The sequence below is a fragment of the Heterodontus francisci genome, unplaced genomic scaffold, assembly GCF_036365525.1.
Source record: "Heterodontus francisci isolate sHetFra1 unplaced genomic scaffold, sHetFra1.hap1 HAP1_SCAFFOLD_58, whole genome shotgun sequence".
NCBI lineage: Eukaryota > Metazoa > Chordata > Chondrichthyes > Heterodontiformes > Heterodontidae > Heterodontus > Heterodontus francisci.
The window spans coordinates 3304171-3321299 of NW_027142006.1; the positions used below are offsets into that span (position 1 = coordinate 3304171).

Genomic DNA, 17129 nt, shown 5'->3' on the forward strand with positions numbered 1-17129 from the left:
CTACAGGAAAAGGAGGTGGTGGATCCAGTCGGATGGTTCCCCGATCAAACTGCCAAAGTCATTTGGCGGAATGCCTCATCACCAGAACTTTCACACAAGCACCAAGATGAAACTTGGCTGGTGGTGAGAAGAGCCCTCCCCATCAGATCCTTCCTGCACGCCCGAAGTCTCACCCCCTCCGCTCAATGCCCTCGAGGTGGCTGTGGCGGGGAAGAGACAGTTGCCCACCTCTTTCTCTGAATTGCCTCCAATGCAAGTATATCCCTCCTTAAATAAGGAGACCAAAACTGTTCACAGTACTCCAGGTGTGGTTTCACCAACACCCTGTACATTTGTAGCAAGACTTCTCTCCTTTTATACTCCATTCCCCTTTGTAATAATGGGTAAAATTCCATTTGCCTTCCTAATTATTTGCTCTACCTGCATGCTAACTTTTTGTGATTCACGTACGAAGACACCCAGATCCTTCCATACCGCAGCATTCTGTAGTCTCTCGCAATTTAAATAATATTTAATTTATCTGTTCTTACTACCAAAGTGAATAACCTCACATTTTCCCACATTATACTCCAGCTTCCAAATGTTTGCCTGGATCTGAGAGGCCGTGGCGGAATCTAAACTGAGCATCGATGAGCAGTTTATTGCTAAATGCGTGGTGATTGATATCACTGTTGATGACATCTTCCATCACTGTGCTGATGATTGATAGTAGACTGATGGGGCGGTAATTGGTCAGATTGGATTTGTCCTGCTTTTTTTTTATGGACAGGGCACACCTGGGCAATTTTCCACATTGTCGAGTAGCTGTTTGTGTTGTAGCTCAAAAAAAATTATCTTAATAAATTATCGGCTGTAAGCACGTTTGTCATCAGGTTGAATAATTTCTGTGTGAGGAATGTTCCAGCATCATAAACCAGGGGAACGTGCTGACTGAGCTGTGTCTTCATCTCTTCTGGGCAGTCGGACAGTTCACCCTTCATTCTGCTCTGATTCACTTTCCCAAAGCAAATCTATAGATTCTCACATCTGGAGACTGGGTTTTCTTGTTAGGTTCCTTTCGATTTTTCTTGCTCCTGAATGATAATATATGCCAACCTTGGATCAAGGGGAACCCTGTCGCAGTTCTGGGAGGGAGGGGAAGGGGGAAGGCAGAGGTTGAGAGTCCTGTCAACTACACTGGGACGGGGGGGAGGGGGGAGGGGGGAGGGCAGAGGTTGTGGGTCCTGTCAACTACACTGGGACGGGGGTGGGGCGTTGAAATCTGATGATGTTGTTGAATTTAATTTCAAACACTCCTTGAACTCTCTGCCGATGAAGACTGAAAAAGGGAAGAACAACCACACAACAAGGGTATCAAATCCAAGACCCTGAGATTAAAAGTCTCATACTCTACCAACTGAGCGAACAAGGCCTGATACAGTACTTCTACTCTGATACAGTAAATCCACTTACAGAAGCCCCAAAGTGTGAGAAATTCCTCTCACTCATCTATAATAAAACTGAAATCTTTTTCCCTTCCAAATGCTGCCATCTATTTTGTCAGTATTTATTTCTCTCTCCTTTATATTTAGTTCATGCATTTGTTCAGAATTTTGTTATTTCAATTATATCTGAGGGAAGAAATGAACAGATCTGGCAGCTCAAAACTGGGCATCCATGAGGCACTGTGGGTCATCAGCAGCAGCAGAATTGTATTTAAACACAATATGTTCCCTCCTGGCCTGACATATCCCTCACTCTACCATTACCATCAAGCCAAGGGAGCAAGAGTGGTTCAATGAAGTGTGCAGGAGGGCATGTCAGGAGTAGCACCAAGCAGACCTAAATATGAGGTGTCAACCTGGTGAAGCTGCAACACAGGATTACTTGCATGTCATATAGCGGAAGCAGCATGCAATAGACAGAGCTAAGCAATCTCACAATCAACAGATCAGATCAAAGCTCTGCAGTCCTGCCACATCCAGACCTGACTGGTGGTGGATAATTAAACAATTAACAGGAGTCACAGAGAGTCATAGAGTCGTACAGCATAGAACCAGGCCCTTCGGCCCACCGCGTCCATGCCGAACATTATGCCTATCTATACTAATCCGACCTGCCTGCATTAATTCCATATCCCTCCATGCCTTGCTCATTCAAGTACCTGTCCAGATGCCTCTTAAATGTGACTACTGTTCCTGCCTCCACCAGGCAGTTCATTCCAGATACCCACTATTCTTTCTGTGAAAAATTTACCCCTTTGACCCCCTTTAAACCTCCTCCCTCTTAGCTTAAATCTATGCCCTCTAGTTTTAGTCACCCCTGCCATGGGAAACAGACTCTGGCTATCTACACTATCGATACCTCTCATAACGTGTGACGTAGGAGTGAAGAACGAGTGGCCAAGAGGAGGGAAATGGCACGGCCTAGAGCTAATGGCTGGAGTGGGGGTTGGGGGGCTGGGAGCGAGTGGCAGGAGAGCTGGGTGACGCGAACGGAGAACAATCATCCAGGGGAGCAGCGAGGTGGAGAGCGAGCAGCTGAGGAGAAGAAGCGTCAAGGCCGAGGGGGGAGAGCTCCAACCTCAAAGTCTCCCATTCAGCCGCTTCCTTCAGCTGAGTGAGAGGCTGGATACCCGATGACACTTCAGCGTGAATGTGCGAAGATGGAACATGGGCGGATATGCGATGATGTTGGTGCTGAACCATGACATCATCCTGTGCATGTGCCACTTAATCCTGGCAAGATGTAGCTGTGCCTATGAGCAGCTTGGCGCTCTCCGATGATGTCAGCGGGCCGCTCCGTTGACAGGAATCACATTGTGTCAGCAGTGCCCACATCCCAGGAAAGAATAAAAAAGAGATTTACCACAATGGTAGCAGGGTGAGGGATTTCAGTTATGTGGAGAGATTGGAGAAGCTGGGGTTGTTCTCCTTGCAGCAGAGAAAATTCAGAAGAGATTTGACACATTTGTTCAAAATCATGGAGGTTTTCAATAGTTTAAATAAGGAGAAACTGTTTGCAGTGGTAAAAGGGTCAGTAAGCAGAGGACACAGATATCAGGTGATTGGCAGAAGAACCAGAGGTGACATGAAGAGCCATTTTTTACACTGCAATGTGTTGTGATAAAGAAAGAAAAGACTTGCATTTATATAGCACCTTTCAAGACCACTGGACATATCAAAGCACTTTGTAAACAATGAAATACTTTTGAAGTGTAATCACTGTTGTAATGTCAGAAATGCAGCAGCTAATACCCACAAACAGCAATGTGATAATGACCAACTGATCTGATTGAGGGGCAAATATTGATCACAACACCAGGGAGAATTGCTCTTCACTTGTTTGAAATTGCAGCATGGGATCTTTTACATTCACCCAAACATGCAGACCAGGTCTTGGTTTAACATCACACCTGAAAGGCAGCACCTTCAACACCCTCAGTGCTGCACTGCAGTGTCAGCTGTGAAATCTGAACCCAGAAGCTTGTGATTTCGAGGTGAGTGTGACCAACTGAGCCACAGCTTTTACCTGAGTCTCAATCCTTTTTAGATTAGATTAGAGATACAGCACTGAAACAGGCCCTTCGGCCCACCGAGTCTGTGCCGAACATCAACCACCCATTTATACTAATCCTACACTAATCCCATATTCTTACCAAACATCCCCACCTGTCCCTATATTTCCCTACCACCTACCTATACTAGTGACAATTTATAATGGCCAATTTACCTATCAACCTGCAAGTCTTTTGGCTTGTGGGAGGAAACCGGAGCACCCGGAGAAAACCCACGCAGACACAGGGAGAACTTGCAAACTCCACGCAGGCAGTACCCGGAATCGAACCCGGGTCCCTGGAGCTGTGAGGCTGCGGTGCTAACCACTGCGCCAACAGTTTCTCTCTATCGGGTCTGTCACGACCCCTCATGATTGTGAACACCTCTATCAAATCTCCTCTCTAAGGAGAACAACCCCAGCTTCTCCAATCTATCCACATCACTGAAATCCTAACCACACGTTGCAGAAAGGAATTTTTCCTCAAGTTCCTTCTGGTTTTGTGAGTCACTTTAAATCTGTAACCTTCGGTTATTGACCTTTCAGCAGTTAGAAACAGTTCCTCAGTATTTACTGTACCTCAAACCTTCAAGGAAGCTCTGCAAAGTAACTGAAAATCAAGTTGTCAGAAGTGGGATTTAAACACATGCCTCCAGTGAAAGCTGCAACCTGAACAGAGAAGCTGAAACCGCTCAGTCACCTCAACTGTTCAGACCTTTTTGACCTTGTCATCACTTCTGTACTTTGAAAGGTTCACTCAGTTCAGGAACTTGTTCAATGTTACTGGAATGCTCAGTGATTGGGATATTAACTCCCCCGGGTTTTCCTGAGCTTGTTCTCGGTATATGGGGATGTTTGTCCTGGGCCGTGGAATCTTGCATCCCTGTAATGGACATTAACCCACTGATTGAATCTGTATTCACTGCTTTCTGCTGGTGCTGGGTAATTGCAGAGCGTGGGGCTGGAATGTTGCTGCTTGTCCCGGCCTCACACACTCTGGGAAAGAGTGAATAATTGATGCGTCTGTTTCTGTATCTGAAATGTGACTTAGATCTGCTGTTATTAACCGAGGCAGCGCTGCAGGAGGATACGTTAATAATCTCTCACTAATCAACTGTAACAGTCAGAATGTGTAACTTTGAGCAGCGCTTTCTGCACCGTCAGGGCTGGAAAGTTGAGGGAGGGAGAGACACTGTCAGTATCTGAGTGTATACAGCACTGTACAGAGAAAGAGCCAATATACCGGGGCTGAGACACAGTGCATCTTTTCACATTTAATCACAATAATATCCACAGTCAGGAGCTGAAAATGATGAAAAACTGAATAGCAAGAGCAAAAGTAAGAAAAGTAAGTAATTATAGAATAGCTGATCAGCTTTCACTGTGTTACCTGGTAATCTACTGTTTTATATTCAATGCTGTCTCCACTGTGGCCAGGGAATGATTTCTTCTCAAAGGCTGAACATTAACAAAACTGCTTGTAATTTAAAATCTTTTGAAAGTAATTCCATGGAGCTAATGGGGCAAAGTCAAATAACTGCACCAATTATAGGAGAGCTGGTTGGTGATGACGTGGATGTGTCTGCAGTGTGCAGGACCAGACTGTTTCTATAGATTCACAATGAATGTTCCACCCTTTATTTATTACAGTAAAACTGATAGTGGACAATGGCTATTCTGGTTGCAGCAACCTGAAGCTTTAACTCATTAACTCCCTACTTTAGGGTAATTTAGAAAGCACAACATGCAGCTCTGTCAGTTAGTGTGTTTGTTTGTTCACCCACAATTTGATGGTTCAAGCACATAAATGGATGAGGCTTTATTAACTTAAACTCTTCTACATCTGCTATATTACTCTTGCTGTTGATTTTTCAAAGATAAGGTTAATCAAGTCTTTCTTTGTGAAATCCATGCTGACTGTGTTTTATTATTTTTCATTTCCATCTGTATTTTCTACTTTGGAGGATTACAGGATATTATCATTTTTTAATTCATTCATGGGAGGTGGGTGTCGCTGGCTGGGCCAGCATTTATTATCCATCCCTAATTGCCTTGAGAAGGTGGTGCTGAGCTGCCTTCTTGAACCACTGTAGTCCATGTACTGCTGTTATGAAGAGAGTTCCAGGATTTTGACCCAGCAACAGTGAAGGAACGGTGATACAGTTATAATTCAGGATAGTGTGTGGCTTGGAGGGGAACTTGCAGGTTGTGGTGTTCCCATGCATCTGCTGCCCTTGTCCTTTTGGTGATAAAGGTCACGGGTTTGGAAGGTGCTGTCGAAGGAGCCTTGGCACATTGCTGCAGTGCATCTTGTGGATGGTACACACTGCTGCCACTGTGTGCCAGTGATGGAGGGCATGAATGTTGTAAATGGGGTGCCAATCCTGCGGGCTGCTTTGTCCTGTTGAGTTTCTTGAGTATTGTTGGAGCTGCACCCAGCCAGACAAGCGGAGAGTATTCCATCACATTCCTGACTGGTGGACAGGCTTTGGGGAGTCAGGAGGTGAGTTACTTGCCGCAGGATTCCTAGTCTCTGACCTGCTCTTGTAGCCATAATATTTATATGGCTACTGCAGTTCAGTTTCTGCTCAATGCTCACCCCCAGGTTGTTGATAGTGGGGGATTCAGCGATGGTAATGCCATTGAATGTCAAAGGGAGATGGTTAGATTCTCTCTTGTTTGGGATGGTCATCGTCTGGCAGTTGTGTGATGGGACTCTTATACATCTTTATTGCAGAGTACTCTATTGTACTGATGAGTGACTACACTTGAAAAGTCGTGAAATGCAAGTCTTGCTTTTTCCATTGTTATCAGTGTCATTGTGATCAAAAGATAGGATTCATGAGCACAAAGTTTAAATCAATTTTGATCAAAATAATGTAAAAGCATCTATAATTTTGCACTATACTTAATAATCTCCATCTTCCTATCCTTACCAAATACAATGTCTTTGACCCTGAAATTGATTCCACAATCTCAGTCACTCAGACAATTTCAGCTCAGTTCTGATGAAAGGTCACAGATCTGAAACGTTAACTCTGTTTCTCTCTCCACAGATGCTGCCAGACCTGCTGAGTATTTCCATCATTTTCTGTTTTTATTTCAGATTTCCAGTATCTGCAGTATTTTGCTTCTGTGTTACTTTGAAAGTTAAAACTGACCCACCTGCCTACAATTCACACTGGGGTCTCCCATGAAATGATTCTGTATAATGTTGATGCAGTGAATACAGACTCCGAGCACAGAGCTTCCTGTGGGGAATTGGGGATATGAAAACCAGCAGACTCTGCAGGAATTTCCACTGGGAGCACAAATTCACAAAATCTACCTTTTATATATCGATTCATTTTGATTGTCCTTCTGGAAAATTATTTTGAAACAATTTAAACATCAACCCACAGCTCCATGACTGGGTCAATTATGAGGTCATCCTCTGACAGGTCATGTGACAGCTGGAGCCACAAGACATCAGAACCAGATTTGTGACTGGATTAAAACCCGGAATCCTGTCATAATGGCTTTTCAAATAAAGCTGTTGCTGTTTGAAAACACAGCAGTTAAACTTTCTGCCTGACCATGAGGGGAGCTAGGGAGAAATTTACAAAACTAAATCCTTTTACAAAATAGTTCAAAAACCATTCACTGAAAAATCATGTGAGGACTCATATGCAGTAGAGAAACAAGCAGAATACAGAAAGTACAGAGGAGAGCTGAAAAAGTCAAAGAGATCAGCAAGATGTATGAGAAAAGATTAGCAGGTCACATAACTGGGAACACTGAAGTCTTTTACCAAACATATGGACAGTCAATGAAAGGGTGGGTCAATTAGGAGATCCTGTGTAGGCAGAGGGTGTGGCTGAGGTACCAATTAAGTACATTTCATCTGTCATCACAAAACAAACGGATGCTGCAAATGTCACAGTAAAGGAGGAGGAAGTGGAGAATTTGGAGGGGATGAAAATAGATAAAGAGGAGACAATAACAAGGTTAGCAGTGCTCACAGTAGAAAGGTCACCCGGTCTGGATGGGCTGCATCCTGGGTTGCTGAGGGAAGTAAGGGTGGAAATAGCGGAGACACGAACCACAATCTTTCTATCCTCCTCGAATATGCGAATGATGCCAGAGGACTGGAGGATGGAGGTAAGATTGGGTAGCTCGATCTTAGTTTAACTTGACCATTTTTATAATGTATCCATTGTCAAAACTAACAACGTTACGAAAGCCATTTTATAATTAACACATGACCAAAGGAACCATTTTGTGTTCAGTACTAATGTTTATATCCTGTATAATTAATGAGTAGCTACCCATCCTGAAACAGATGATTGTAAAAGTAATGAACCTTGATTGAGTTATAATTAATGAATCAATAAATATTTTAGAGAGAATGGGTTTTCATTTAAAGTTTGTTCAATCTAATTACTGTGAGTTTCTGTGTCTTTGTGGGAAAGGGCAGTTTCAGCTAAATGTATTCAAACAATGGACTTTTCTAGGACCCCTGATAAAACCCATGGTCTGGTACATCGTGACCTTCAAGAGTCTCGATTTAATGAATAGGAAACTTGTTTCAGATCAGATTGGGAGACAGTGTGAAACCACTCCATTGTACTCATGTCTGAGATGCCGAGGATAGGTGACTGTTCGTGGAAGACGTCATTAAGAACTAATTAAATGTACCTAGCAACAGATAGGAGCAATTATTATTTTACAAGGTGGTGTGATGGCCATCCAGGGGTTAAAAGTAGGGATCTTGTAAGGTTTCAGTGTGCAGGAACACTAGAAGCTCTCAGGGGTAAAGGCTCAGATCATCAACAAGGTTCTCCACCTGATGAGGGATCTAGACTGGACAAAGAGGACCGTGACACTCTGAGACCAAGCTCGACCAGTACGCACACCTGCTAGAGCTGCAAAGTTATATTCCCCAAGTTTGTTAAGTATAATTTTACTTTAAATTATTAAGTACTATTTTACTCTCAATACAAGTTCTGGACTTATTAAACAATTATCCTGTTGCCTTATTGGTTAAAGTCATGCCCAAAGTGATTGTCCACAATAGACTTTCCAGAACTGAAAGATAAGTCTGCAAGGATTGCTAATTTTACAGCCCTGTTTAAAAAGAGAGATAAACCCAGGAAGTACAGACCAGTTACTCTAATGTCGGTGGTGGGGAAACTTTTAGAGGCAATTATCCAGGAGTAAATTAATTGTCACTTGGTAGAACATGGGCTAATAAATGACAGCCAGTACAGTTTGGTTAACAGAAGATTGTGTCTGAAATAATTAATTAATTTCTTTGATGAAGTTTCACACAGAGTTGACCAGGGTGGTGAGGTTGATGGTGTGTGTCTGGACTTCAAAATTGTGTTTTAAAAAGTACCATAAAATAGACTTGTTAACAAAATTCGAGCAGATGGGATTAAAGGGACAGTGGCAGCGTGGATACAAAATTGGCTGAGGGACAGAAAGCATAAAGTAGGGTGAATGCTTGTTTTTCAGAATGGAGGGACTAATACAGTAATGTCACTGTTGTTGCAGTGTGTGCAGTGTCTGACTCTGAGCTGTCCTGGGGAGGGGGCTGTTTGTGATGTTCCTGTGGGGTGTATTATCATCAGGGTATCTCTCTGAGCTGTCACAGGGATGGGGCAGTGTGTGATATCCTTGTGCATGTCATGCAGGCCCACTGGTGTGTGGTTCCATCCTGATGCCAAGAAACAGAGCCCCATCTACGGGCAAAAAGTCTCACTTCCCTGTGGGTGTCTTGAGAGAGAAGAAGGCTTAGGGAGAAAACCTGGGCAGTAATTCCGGAGTGGAGTCCCGTAGGCGGTTACCTGTTACTTATCAGGCAGTTTTCCAGCAACTCCTGTAGCAGAGCTGTTACCAAACAGTACTGGATTTTCCCTTTCCTTTGGACAATACTAGCAATGCTGAGAGGGGGTCCTGATGTTCAGGGTCTCCATACTATTTGCCCATGAGAGGACACTCCAACTTTGTGGTTAAACATTAACACAACATGGGAAGAAACAGTTACCGATTATAAGCTCTCATTCAATTGGTGTAGAGTATGAGCACCAGGGGTTACTTCCGACAGTGGTAGAGAACATCAGATCTCATTGGATAACTACCACCTACTCCAAGCTGGGTAACCCCAGTCAGTTAGTTGCTATCCTGCCACAACCTGCTTGCTTCAATGGGTGCTTGGAGCTCAGAGAGTCATCTCTCAACAGGTGGATCGATAATCTGTGCACCAGGCAAGACAAACTTAACAAAGAAGACACCAGTCCTTCGCATCACAAGCTGGAATCTAAGGACCATGTGTCCTGGCCTTACCGACAACCTTCTGCAGGTTGATGACACACACAAGACAGCTGTGAAGTACAAAGAACTCACAAGACTCAATGTGGACATTGCTGTTCTGCAGGAAACTAGACTCGTTCAAAGTGGATCCCTCAAAGAGAAACACTACACCTTCTTCTGGCAAGGGGAATGCCCAAGAGGCAACTCGTGAGCCTGGAGTGGGTTTCACAGTAAAAAACATGCTTCTTGCGATGAGTGACCCCCCCCCCCCCCACCCCCCCACAGTTGGCTCAGAGACACTTCCTACTCTTCACTTGTCAACAAGCGCGGGCCCAGTTAATCTCATGTGCACCTATGTCCCGACACTCACCTCCACCCTAGATGTCAAGGATCAATTCTATGTGATACTTGACACTGCCATCAGTAGAATTCCCAGCACCGAGGGTTTGTACCTTCTGGGAGACTTCAACACAAGCTTGGGTACTGACTACAGCTTGGCCAACGAGCATAGGGCACCAGGGGCTTGGCAAGATGAACAAAAATGGACAGAGGTTGCTGGAGCTATGCTGTCAGCATGGATTCTGTGTGATGAACAGCTACTTCCAGGTCAAGCTGTGCCACAGGGTGTCCTGGAGACATCTGAGATCACGCCACTGGCACCAGCTAGACCTTATCATCACCAGACCTACCACCCTCAGCAGTGTCCTCATCACTCGCAGCTATCACAGTGCTGACTGTGACACTGATCACTCCCTGGTGTGTAACAAGGTCAGGCCTCAGCCAAGGAAGCCTCATCCATCCATGAAGAAAGGTCGTCCTCAGATCAACAACCGCCGAACCACTGATCCAGAAAGGACCCAGGAGTTCCTCAACATCCTTGATCAGGCACTTTCAAACAACAATGCACTCAGTGTGTATGGAAAAAGAGATGGGAGGAATGCTGACTGGTTTGAGGCTTATTGGACTGAAATAGAGTCAGTTATTGCAACTAAGAGGAGAGTCCTCATGAACTACAAACCAGTCCCCAGCAAACAAAATCTCGATGCTCTCAGAGCTTCCAGAAACAGGTCTTTGCAGACTGCTCGGCCCACCTCCTTCTGGAATGTGTCTTTGCAAAGCAGGTGTGGAAAGAGATGCAGTGGTTTTTGTTGAGGTTCATCCCAATCAGCTCTGTAACACAGAAGTCTGTGCTCTGCGGGTTGTTCCCAGGGACGCACACCGAGACAAACATCAACTGCTGCTGGAGGACTATCAATTCGGTGAAAGATGCTCTTTGGTCTGCCCGAAACTTGCTGGTCTTCCAGAGCAAAGAGTTGTCCATGATCGAATGCTGCAGACTGGCACATTCCAAGGTCCAGGACTACGTGCTGAGGGACGCCCGACAGCTTGGGGCAGCCGCAGCAAAGGCTCAATGGGGAAAGACCACAGTGTATGGTCCCCCCACCAAGTTGAACTGAGGGGCTGGATCCATCAGAAACCCCTCGAACTGTATTGGGAAAATTTTCATTTGCTGTAAAATGTAAAAATGTCCATGGCATGACAAATGAAATGGAAGGGTTGTGAGGCAACTCATGATTGTATTGAAGGAAACTGATCTCCCTTGTGCTGTTTGCATTTTTTGACTTGGTGCTGTTTGAAACTCTTTAGTAATGTATTTTTTACAGATTTTTATGAATAAAGTATATTTTATAAATTAAAAAAAAAACTGCTCGGCACTGCTGGTTAATCAATACTGGTTAAAACTCTGCAACAGCATACAATCTGCTGCTGAATCCGGGGATGCTAGAGGGATGTATGAAGGAATTAAGAAAGCAATGGGACCAGCAGTAACTAAATCAGCACCTTTGAAGACAAAGAGAGGGGTGATCATCACTGAACCTAACAAGCAGATGGAAAGGTGAGTGGAGCATTACCTTGAACTCTACATAACGGAGAACATTGTCATTGAAGTAGCTCTCAGCGCCATTCCAGACTTCCCTGTCATGGAGGAACTGGACAGTGAGCCCTCCATAGTGGAGCTCAACAAGGCCATTGACCGTCTTGCCAGTAGTAAAGCCCCGGGAAATGATGTTATTCCACCTGGAATCATCAAAAGTGGAAAAGCGGCTCTGCTGCAGCATCTCCATGAACTTCTGTGTCTCTGTTGGAAGGAAAGATCTGCACCTCAAAACATACGTGATGCAAATATTGTCACCTTGTCCAAAAATAAGGGGGAAATCGCAGTGACTGCAGAAATTACCGAGGCATCTGCTTGCTAAGTATTGTGGGGAAGGTCTTTGCTCACATTGCTCTGACCAGATTGAAGACCCTGGCATCACACATCTATCCTGAGTCTCAGTGCAGCTTCAGAGCTGGTAGATCGACAGTCGACATGATTTTCTCACGTCGGCAGTTACAGGAGAAGTACTGTGAACAGTACAGACCACTCTACATTGTCTTTATCGACATCACCAAGGCCTTCCATCTTGTCAGCAGAGACGGACTCTTCAAACTGCTGTGGAAACTAGGCTGCCCTCCTGAACTCTTGGGCGTCATTTCTTTCCACGAAACATGCACAGTTCCGTCAGTTACAAAGGAGCAACATCAGACACTTTCAAGATCAGCAGTGGAGTAAAGCAGGTTGTAAGCTCCTCACAGCTCACATCTTTACAATTAGCATACTCTTCTCCATTCTGCTATTTTACACTTTCAGTGACTCAGATGGGGGATGTCCACCTGCATACCAGAGCTGACGACAAGCTGTTCAACTTGGCAAGACTGTGCGCCATGACCAAAGTGGGTAAATTCCTAGTCCGTGAGTTGCTGTTTGCTGATGACGCTGTGCTGAAATCCCATAATGAAGTTCACTTGCAGCAGCTTGTAGATCGCTTATCCCTGGCCTGCAAGGAGTTTGGACTGATGATCAGCATCAGGAAGATCAAAGTTATGGGCCAGGACGTAGAGACTCCACCTTCCATCAACATCGACAGCCTCACTTTGGAGGTTGTCAACAGCTTCACATACCTTGGATCAACAATCACCAGCAATCTGTCCCTTGATGCTGAAATCAGCACCAGGATTGTCAATGCTGCAGCTGTCATGTCAAAGTTGAGAAGACGAGTGTGAACCGACAGCAAACTGATCGAAAATATAAAGCTCTGCGTGTACCAGGCTTGTGTTCTCAGCACCCTCCTTTATAGGAGAGAAGCATCAACAACTTATGCAATTCAAGAAAAGCAGCTGAACAGCTTCCACCTCCGCTGTCTCAGATGGATATTGGGCATCTCCTGGCAGGACAGAGTGCCGAATGCAGAAGTACACCAGCGTGCAGGGATCTGCAGCATGTTTGCCCTCTTGAGTCAGCGGTGACTCTGTTGACTGGGTCATGTGTGCTGAATGGATGACGGTCGCTTTGCCAAAGACACACTCTTTGGTGAGCTTGCTATCAGCACGAGACCAACAGGTCACCCACGTCTATGATACAAGGACATCTGCAAGCGAGATCTCAAGCAGACTGAGATTGGAGTCGATGCATGGGAAGTCCTTCCTGCTGACTGGAATTCCTGGAGAAAGGCATTCAGGAAGACCATGGGAAAAGCAGAGGACAAAAGAAATGACCAGTTGGGGGCAAAGAGAGCTCAGAGGAAGGAAAAATTATCAGTCGACCTCGGGCCAATGATATTCATCTGTACCAGCTGTGGAAGGGATTGTCACTCACGAGTCGTCCTCGACAGCCACAACAAACGATGCTTAATACAGAAGTGACGTACACCCCGGGCGTAGCCCATCGTCTTCTGAGACGGACGATTGCCTATTACTACTGCAACTACAGCTACAACTACAAGAGCGGGTCATGAGGCTGGGAACTCTGTGGCGACTAACTCATCTCTTGACTCGCCAAAGACTGCCCACTACCTACAAGGCACAAGTCAGAAATGTGATGGAATACTCATGCCTGGATGAGTGCAGCTCCAACAACACTCAAGAGATTGACACCATCAGGTCAAAGCAGCCCACTTGATTGGCACCCCATCCACCACCTTAAACATTCATTCCCTCTAGCAACAGTGCAGAGTGGCAGCAGTGTGTAACATTTACAAGATGAACTGCAGCAACTTGCCAAGCCTCCTTCAACAGCACCTTCCAACCCACAAACACTACCACCTAGAAGGATAAAGGCAGCAGACGCATGGGAACATTACCACCTTCAAGTTCCCCTCCAAGTCACACACCATCCTGACTTGGCACTATACCGCCATTCCTTCACTGTTGCATGGTCAAAAACCAGGAACACCCTCCCAAAAAGCACTGTGGAGGTGCCAGAGGATTGAACAGTGGCAAATGTGACTTGCTATTTCAACAAAGGGTGTAAGGACAATCCAGGTAACTACAGGCCAGTTAGATTAACAGCAGTGGTGAGTAAGGTTTTAGGAACAATAATTAGGGAAAAAAATCAACAGTCACTTGGAGAGATTTGAGTTAATTAAGGAGAGTGAGCATGGATTTATAAATGGGAGTTCATGCTTGACTAACTGCATTTTTTGATGAACTAACAGGAAGATGATGCAGCGAATGTTGTTGATATGGATTTTAAGAAAGGATGGATGGATGGATTAAGAATGGATGAGAAGGGGATTGAGTTTAAGAGCCGCGAGGCTATGCTGCAGCTCTATAAAGCCCTGGTTAGACTACACTTGGAATATTGTGTTCAGTTCTGGTCGCCTCATTATAGGAAGGATGTGGAAGCTTTAGAGAGGGTGCAGAGGAGATTTACCAGGATGCTGCCTGGACTGGAGGGCATGTCTTATGAAGAAAGGTTGAGGGAGCTCGGGCTTTTCTCATTGAAGCGAAGAAGGATGAGAGGTGACTTGATAGAGGTGTACCACTTGATGAGAGGCATAGATAGAGTGGATAGCCAGAGACTTTTTCGCAGGGCGGAAAGGGCTATCACCAGGGGGCATAATTTTAAGGTGATTGGCGGAAGGTTTAGGGGAGATGTCAGAGGTAGGTTCTTTACACAGAGAGTGGTGGGTGCGTGGAATGCACTGCCAGCGGTGGTAGAAGAAGCAGATACATTAGGGGCATTTAAGCGACTCTTGGATAGGTACATGGATGATAGTAGAATGAAGGGCATGTAGGTAGTTTGATCTTAGAGTAGGTTAAAGAGTCGGCACAACATCGTGGGCCGAAGGGAATGTACTGTGCTGTACTGTTCTAAGGTACCACATAAAAGGGTGGTTAACAAAAGTGAGGTTCATGCAATAGGAGACTCCCTGTCCAATTGGATAGAAAATTGCCTTAAGGACAGAAAATAGCGAATCATAGTAAACGGTTCTTTGTCAGACTGGAGGATGTTCGACAGTGGGTGTTCTCCAATGGTCACTGCGAGAACCACTGCTTTTTCTGCTATATGTAAATGACTAGGATCTTGGAAAATAGAGTAGAATCTCAAAATATGCTGATAACACCAAACCTGGAGGAGTGGTAAATAGTGAGGATGAAATGAACTGCCTGCAACAGGACAGTGATAGGCCAGCAGAATGGGCAGACAGGTGGCAGATAGAATTTAATAGTGACTAGTGTGAGGTGATAGACTTTCGCAGAAGGGATCGGGAGAGGCAATATATACTTAATGACACAGTTCTAAAGAGTGCTAAAAATAAGGCTCTTTATAGTGTCTTGTTGGTCCAGGGGTATGGTTTTCATTTTCGATGTGTAATTGGATAGCATGTGAGAGATCCTAGTTTCTAATCCTGCATGACTCCTACTTCATTTGCATTTTTAGTTGAAGGTCATCGATTGGTTGCAGCCTTACAAAAAGCGGAGTTGACTTTCACACGGAGCCTGTTTGAGGACCAGAGAACTGGATTCAAAGAGCCTGTTGACAAAATTGAAATGAACTAAATGTACAGATTGCCAAGTGTGTGTATGAAGGTGAAGCAGTAACTGAGAGCTGGATCCAAAAACAACAGGACTGGGTTCTGGTATGGAATGGAATTCTTCTGTGTTTCTGTTGTTTGTCTTGGATTAACTCATCGATTTTTTTGTTTTTCACTTTGTCGATTTGTTTGAATAATTGTGGATCCTTCTTCAGGGTGTTTTCTTTCACCAGGTAGTTCTGACCTCTGATGATGTTGATCGTAATAAGCTTCAACTCACTGATAGTTTTGGAAGTGAGCAAATTTCCTTTGCTTGAGTCTGCAACATGGAACTCAGTCTGACATGTGGATCCATGGGAGGATTTGAAAGCTGCCCCAGCGTTGGAGCATACAGTTGCATCCATCCAATAAGAGACCGAGTAGAAGTGACAGTTCAGTCAGTCGAACATGAGACTTTTAATCTCAGGGTTGTGAGTTTGAGTGCCATTCTGTTTTTCCCTTTTTTTAGGCTTCATTAGCAGAGAGTACAAGGATTGTTTGACGTGAAATTCAACAACAGTATGAGAAAGTCTCACTTTGATTCAGGACTCTTATCTCTCTGCAGCATCTTGCTGCGAAGAATTGAACTTTATCTCATTTCCTTCTCAGCACAGGGTCAGTGCGGCTCAGTGGGACTTCTGGCTGTCTCCCGCTTCACAGTCCATCAGTGCTGAGAAAGCAATGGAGAATATTACTCACATGTTGTATTCTGTAAACTTTTGGAAAAAATTGAATTATGTATTTACTTCCAAAACATTCATTCTCAGTTCTGGGAAAAATACAGTATATGATCGACTGTATCAGGAAGTGGGAAAAGTTAAAATATGTTGTGACCAGTGGAGAAGTGGGATGAGAATAAATAGTGCCCTTCTCTGATTTCAACTGCGCAAGCCTTTTCAATCTGGCTCTGTAGCTTAGTTGGTTACAGCACCTGTCTAGTAAATAGGAGATCCTGGGTTCAACTCCCAGCAGAGTCTTATTGCACATTTGCAGTGTGCTTTAGAAGCTTCCTTATCTTTCATTTACATTTCTGTCTTGTGAAATTTGACTTCGAATTCAAATTACATAATGAATTTCAGTCACAGGAGAAAACAGCCTTTGTGAAGGATGTGAGTTTGGAATGGCTGTTCCTCCTTGCACAGAAATTCAGTGCTGATACGCCAAAGGCAACTTCTTTGATAGAAGTTTGTTCACAGTTGCATTCAACCTGGAAAACAGCTCGACATTAATCTCACTGAAGGAAAGTGTGACTGCGTTGTCTGTTTCAGAGTGTTTGTGTCGTTATGTGTTGCTTTCAACCGTGACTGGGACATGACGCAAGTGGGAGGGTTGATCCGAGGTTTGTAATATTTGTCAGTCAGGAACAAGAAAAATCAAAGGAAGCAAATAAGAAAACCTATGTCT

The 17129-nt window shown here is 44.5% G+C and overlaps 1 non-coding gene across 1 annotated transcript; it reads left to right on the top strand.

Annotated features, from left to right (window-relative positions):
- The first annotated feature begins 16628 nt into the window (after nt 1-16628).
- trnat-agu (transfer RNA threonine (anticodon AGU)) lies at nt 16629-16702 on the top strand. The gene has a single exon. It is a non-coding gene; the product is annotated as a tRNA-Thr (tRNA).
- The last annotated feature ends 427 nt before the right edge of the window (nt 16703-17129 follow it).